Source organism: Pteropus alecto, unplaced genomic scaffold (genome assembly GCF_000325575.1).
Source record: "Pteropus alecto unplaced genomic scaffold, ASM32557v1 scaffold86, whole genome shotgun sequence".
NCBI classification, from domain to species: Eukaryota; Metazoa; Chordata; class Mammalia; order Chiroptera; family Pteropodidae; genus Pteropus; species Pteropus alecto.
This window is the reverse complement of record NW_006442109.1, coordinates 6256100-6263040: the sequence shown is the minus strand read 5'-3', so window position 1 is coordinate 6263040 and position 6941 is coordinate 6256100.

The following is a 6941-nucleotide window of genomic DNA, read 5'->3' as shown; positions in this document are numbered from 1 at the left end:
AAAGAAAGAAAGAAAGAAAGAAAGAAAGAAAGAAAGAAAGAAAGAAAGAAAGAAAGAAAGAAAGAAAGAAAGAAAAATTTAGAGACTAGGAGTTATTTTTAACAGACTCCCAGGTGATGATGATGCATAGTCCATAGACCACATTTTGAGTAGCAAAGGGCGTGATTTTGCATGACCTGGCGACTTCCTACCTCTCCAACCTTTGTTTTCTATCTCTGTCCCCCTCATTCCCTATGCTTCCTGCTGGGGTGTGAGCACTTCAAGCTTGTGTTCCCACCTGGGCGACTTTGAACTTGCTATTCTCTCTGGCTGGAACTCTGCTCTCACATCTTGTTATTAAGATCTTAGATAAAATAGTTTCTCTATGACCTGATTTCATTTTAATAGCACTTATTTGAACTTATCTTATGTATGTTTTTTTGTATGACTGGTTTTTTTCCTCCCCTCTCTAGAATGTCGGCATCATGGGAGCAGGGAACTTATTGTCTTGGTTAACACTGAATTTCCAGCACTTAGAACAGTACTTAGCACAGATGCTTAAAATGTTTATAGAATAAATGAAGAATAATGCAGAGTTTTCCTAACTATAATATTAGTTCTTGAGATCAGGAGCCATAGTTTATATTTCCACTCTCCTCCACAATGTCTAGCATGGTATAACATATACGGTTGACATTTAATAAATGCTTGTTGGGTGGGATTGCACAAGCGAAGGGATACTTGTCGAATCTTCAGATAGGTGAAAGGTAGAGTAAGGCAAGATCCCACCTTTACACAGAGCATGCTGGCTACACTAAGCTCGGAAGTTGGTTCCGGATGGAAAAGGAGAGAACAAGTCAGTGGACCCTGCAACAGGCCACCCCAGTAGCCCTTTCAGCACTTTTATTTTTCTTAGGTTCTTCTTTCCCATCATCATGCAGTTCAGAATTTTGTAGGCGTGAATCAGAGCGTGCCAGAGGAGCCTATAGAGAATGCATGTGATGGAGAGATTGGAATTTTGTGTCACTGGACTTGATGCTGTAGAGAGTCAAGTTTTTCAATTATTCATTCATCTTACAAAATACTTATTGAGCACCTGCCTTGTGCCAGATGTTATGCTAGGTGCTGGGGATATACATAGCTTGCATGTATGACATTTTCTCCCAAACTTGACAAGTAACACCGAACATAACAAGGACTCCTGACTCATAGTGTGCAAGACTCTGGACTGCATGGTACACGCTAAAGCCCTTCTGCCTAAAAATTGTGTAGCAGTTCACCTCACGATGCTACTCAATGCTTTCAGATGCTACTCAACGCTCCTATCTGGATTAATGAGCTGGTTGGTGTTTGCTAAGTAATTTGTGGAGGCTGGGTTGGGAGGGCTCTTTTGGGAACTCCTTCCTTTTTGATTCTTAGCAGGCAGGAGGAGGAAGAGCATCCCCACCCCCACCCTCTCACATTCCTTTGTCTCTCACACTGTAAGGAAGGGATGGGGGGCGTCTCCTGCTGATATCAATTTTTAATTCCTTTTGGTTAGTGGTGAAGGAGAAGAGAGTGGCTGCATGGCCTCCTTGGTATATTAGTGTATGCGTTAATAGTTATTGGTAATTAAACTTCTATGTTAGTTTATAAGCCATAATGCTGATGATTGTCTTTTTAAAAGAATGTGGCTAGGAGCCTGACAAAGGCAGTATCAAACATATTCAGTAATTAAATAACATCAATAGTGTGTATTTGTAGGCTGAGATTTTTTTTTTTTTAACTTCAAAGAAGGGCTTTCATATCTATGATCTCACCTCACACTACATATTATTATTTTAAAACCCCTCTCTAGGGGCAGGTTGTTCCATGCGTGCAAAGCCAGGCAGGGTGAGGATAATGAAGATCCGCCTCAGGCTACCCAATATCATTCGCAGACAGTTCAGCCCACACACCACCGAGGCCCCTGGGAGGGAGGGCAGGGGGTTCTCTCCCTGCTTGTTTAAAGACCAAAGGCAAAGATGAAAAAATACACTAATTTCAAGCTGTGCTGGGAGCACACAGACACTCAGGCCGTGAACAGGCGAACTAAGAAAACGAGGCTACTTTCAGGAAAATCTTTGGAGATTCTACAAACAGTGGAGAATCGATTACTTCAAACTGTTGTCAGGCATCTGGAAAGCCCAGAATGGGAAACCTTTGGTTTCCTGGGACCAAGAAGCCAGTTCTGTTTACTTTACCTATGAACGTGACTTTTTCTTGTCTTCTACAATTTCTCCATGCATGCGCTTTCATTTTTAGGAAGATATTTTTATCTATTCTTGTGAAATCTTTTAGCTTTTCTTGTTTGACTTCCTCCAGGGTATAAAACCAATGTCATTGTTTTTCCTAGGGCTGGATTGTGTGGATTATGGAGGTACCGTTACTCTGAATGTAGAGGGACATTTTAAAATATAACTCAAATAGAAGTCAAGAAAAAAATAATCCTGGATGGTGAGACTCACCCTGCCTCCCTGTCTATATTGTTCCACTTCACAAAAGTTCAGGCTGTGCCACCTTCCCTGGGGTGGACACTGCAAAGATTGCTTCAGAATATCCTCCCTGGAGATCTGATGAGATGACTGGACACTGTAGGCGGTGGTAAATTCTTCCACCCTGATTACTCACAAAGCAGAAATAACTAACCTGTGATTAACTATTTTAATTCTCCTCATTTTAAGGGTGAGTAGAAGAACTAGTAACCCAGTTTACAGCTACCAGTTAGTCCCGCCTACTCGCACAGCTCTGGCCCTGGGGATGTTTGACACAAGTAATTTTCTTACTAGCTACCAGGTGCCCTTTGAAAATTGTCTCACCTTGCCTGCTCTTTTGAATAAGTGTAGCTGGTGTTGTGCCTTGTATGCAGTGGACACTCAATAAATACTGTATGAACGCAGCTTATCATCCATCATTTGGTCTCTCTGGGTCTCAGTCTCCTCTATGTAAATTGAGAGTACTGGCAAATGATCGCTTATATACCTTCCAGTTTTAATATTCTATGAGTCCTTTTGGATAGCCTTTTAAAACTATCTCCCATCTCCAATGCTGTTTCTAAGCAACAAAACAGTACTTCCCTGGACTCCTTGCCTGACCTCTTCAGCCCACAGAGATGTTTCTCACTTGAGGCCGCAGCATTATGTTATCTGTAACATACATTTATTTATTATCTGGTGTTATTTAGCTTTTCATCTATGTAGATTCTATCCTCATGATTAGAGTGTAAGCTTCCCAAGCCAGATACTATATAAAATGTGCTCAGTAAATATTTGTTAAATAAATAAATAAATAAATAAATAAATAAATAAATAAATAAATATCATACCAAGAAATAGCCGTAATTCTATCTAGAGGGAATTCTGGGCTATGGGAAGCAGAAGAATCAAGGGTGAACCCCAAGTTTGTGGTTTGGGACACTTGGGCCTGATGACGCTTTTCTTTTAAAATAGGGAATCCTGAAAGTAGAACTGGTTTGAGGGAGAGAGGAAGGGAGGTGAATTTAGTGAAAAGCTGCATTCTCTACCTCCTTCTTGGAGATTCTCAAAGGACATTAGCCAAGTAATATTGAGACATGAGATATTGGCCAAAGAGCATAGTTTATTGAACTTAGCCCAAAGCTTCCCAAATAATTGAACATGATTTTGGAAACACTGATGTAACTTAAGAAGAGAAGCAGGCCTAGGAAGAAAGGCTGCAGGACAACTAACTTTTAAGGAAGGGCAGGAGGAATTTGAAAAGGAGTGTGCAGAAAGGTAGGAGGGACTTTTAATCCCTGGGCTTTAATCCTGGCTCCATCTTTCCACTGACAGAGGGACAGACTCAGGCTCATCTCTTGCCATGGAACAATAAGGCCACATCTTGAACGTGCAGAGTTCTTTGGAGAAAGAAGGCACTCACGCGCACTTCCACATTCAACTCTCTCATCATCCTCTCTTCCCAAAGAAATCACCCTTTTTGCCAAAAAGAAGCCTATATTAACACTCTCAAGTTCAAGCACCCAAGAATAACCCAACATCCAGTCTTGAAATGATAATGAATTGTCTTATGTTAGATCTGATATAGGCAAAGTCAATACAAAATCTTAAAACAACATAGAAAAAACCAATGTTGAGTTAGTGAGCTTACTCACTCCCCATCATCTGGGACTATCCTCAAGCTTCCCTTTAATGTTTCATTTCAATCTCTACAGCATCAACTTGTTAAAAATTCTTTATTTGTGTATGGAAAGCTGAGAAAGGGTAAAAAAGATGAAGAAGGGAAAACACAAGGTACTAATTTCCATTGTATTCATGCTGGTAGGATGGTGCAATGGGACAGCCACTTTGAAAAGCAAGTTAGCAGTTCCTCACAAAATTTCACATAAAATGACCATATCACTCACCTGAAACTAATATAATATTGAATGTCAACTGTAATTAAAAAGTAATTAAAATTTTAAAAAAGAAAATAAAGAAATAAAAATAAAAGGAATAAAAATGACCACATGACCCAGCAAGGGGTCTGGGGCTTGCTTTTGGTGTGATGAAATTCTAAAATTAAATAGGGGTGATAGGTGCACAACTCTGTGAATCTACTAAGACCGCTGAACTGTTCACTTTGAAAGGGTCGATTTTACAGTGTGTGAATTGTCTTAATAAAGCTGCTATTCAAAAAAAAGAAAAGAAAATGCAAGGGGGATGAATGCTTCTTTTTCAAGATAAAATTTTCTCCAAATAGTAAAAAAATCAGTGATTTTCTTCGTTCCTCAAATGCTTTATTTACCTCCACAGCTGTGTAGCCCCTGAGATAGTCACTCTTATTCCCTATTCCTTTTTGCGAAAATATTTTCAGCTGGTAAAATTAATCTGTCTTTAATTAAGGTATCTTTTTCTATTTGAAGCTCAAATAACATTCGACTTTTGGTTTCTGACATGTTTGCACCCATGTAGAGCTTCGTCTTGACATTTCCATGATGTTACACAGAACGTTTGTTTATATAATTTATGTGTACATTTCTTAGATCACTTTTCCAAGAGTCAGGTTGTTGAGGTATAATTCACATTCAGTCAAATTTACCCTTGAAAGTTGTCCAATTCTGTGAATTTTGGTGACTGTGTATAATCTGGTAACTATGAGCACACTCGAGATGTAGACTATGTCCATCATCCTAAAGTGCCCTCTCATGCCCCGCTCCCAATATCTAGGCCCTGGCACCTCCACTCTGATTTCTGCCTTCAGGACACTCTTCAATTTTTATTCTGTGTTTTCATGATTTATTCTGAGATAAGTCTCTCCACCAGGCAGGCTTTGTATCCCTGTAGTGCCCAACGTGGCACCAGACACCTAAAAGTTGTTTGGTGAATAGATGTTGAATAAATGAATGAATCACTTGTTTTTTAGATAGTGCCCAATCATTCCAGGGACTCTGCTCTCTGATTTCCAGGATGTGCCATTTGAAAAGAGGCTATTAATGTCGGAAAAGCTTTCTCCTAGTGTTTAATTTATACAGTCTTTAAAAAAACATAAGCCACAGTGATTTCCCACTGCAGAGATTTTGCCAAGCATTTCAAACATTTCCTTAGACTTGGGGCTTACAAGTTTGTTTGCTCAACCAGCATGCGAACTTCTATCCTCTCAACCTGAATAAACAGATGGAAATAGAATCTGAGACCCAATGCAGCTGCTGCTCTCTCCTCCTCTATCTACTGCCCATCTCTGATCCTTCCACCTCCACATAGCATGGTCCAGGCTCTCATCCAGAGCACCCCTGAGTAAGTTCTGTGAGATTCCAGACCCACTTCATGAACAATTCCAGCTGTGGAATCTGATGTCTGCTGGAGCTGGACTTTAACCTTTCTCATCACTCAGGATGTGGCCCTGTGAAAACCTTGCCGCAGCTGGCTCATCAGTCAGGCTGTGGTCCCTTGGTCCGTCTGATTTGATTCCTCTTTTATTTCCATGTGAATTAGAAAATCAACATTCCCAGAGCAATTACAAGAGGCAGGGAACAGAATTCCCCCTTGCCTGACCAGTTGTGTGAAATGGCCTAGTCCTTGAAGAGAACTGCCGTTTCTTGAAAGGTGTGGTGCTTTCTTCTCGGCTGGCCTACTAGCCCCACTTAGATGGGTCCCTAGGCACTTTCTGTGGGTTGGCGGTCCCCTGCTGTGTCCTTTGCCCAGCTGGCAAAGCCCAAACAGCACAGGTGCTACTTGATATCTGGGAGGTTGCAGCTTGCCTCCAAGATGGAGTCTTGCTGCTGGCATCAAACTGTGACCAAATCTCATTCAGTCTCTTCTTTCTTTGACCGCTCGCTTTGCCCTGTGGCTTTCCTGGAGCAGCACTGGTGGAGGACAGTTCCTGCTCCTAGGTGACAATGCATTATGTGAGCCTGTGTCCTGCCAAGCCTTTCAAGGTGTCTCCTGATGCAAGGGTGGGGTTCTATTATGTGCAGCTCAATAAAACACCCCAAAGGTGTTAATTGTGGCTTCATGGAATAACTGTGTAGTTCATAAACCCGTGGACAGATAAACCATTACTCAATGGAAGGGAGCCAAAGAAATTCTGTGTACAGTAATGATGACAGGGGTGCGTGCTTGTGTGAGAGAAGTGGGTAACTGGGGATGAGGACACTTTCGAAAAAGAGAAAAAAGGAAGAAAGAAAAAAAAGGGTCAAAGTAGAGGAAAGTTTTTATTCTTCATGAAGATCTTCTATAGCTGTGACTATCAAACTTTTATTTTATTACTACCATAGTAGAAAATACATTTTACTTCATCATGCAGGGTGTGCGCACACATATACAGATGTATAAAATAAAATAGAAAATAAAATTATGTAGAGCTAGCTATAGGCATGGGAAATTTGTTTCTATTATACATCTGTGTCAGTGTGTGTGTGTGTGTGTGTGTGTGTGTGTGTGTGTGTGTGTGTAGAGGGCGGTGCCCCGCGAGCAGCCCCAAATCCCACC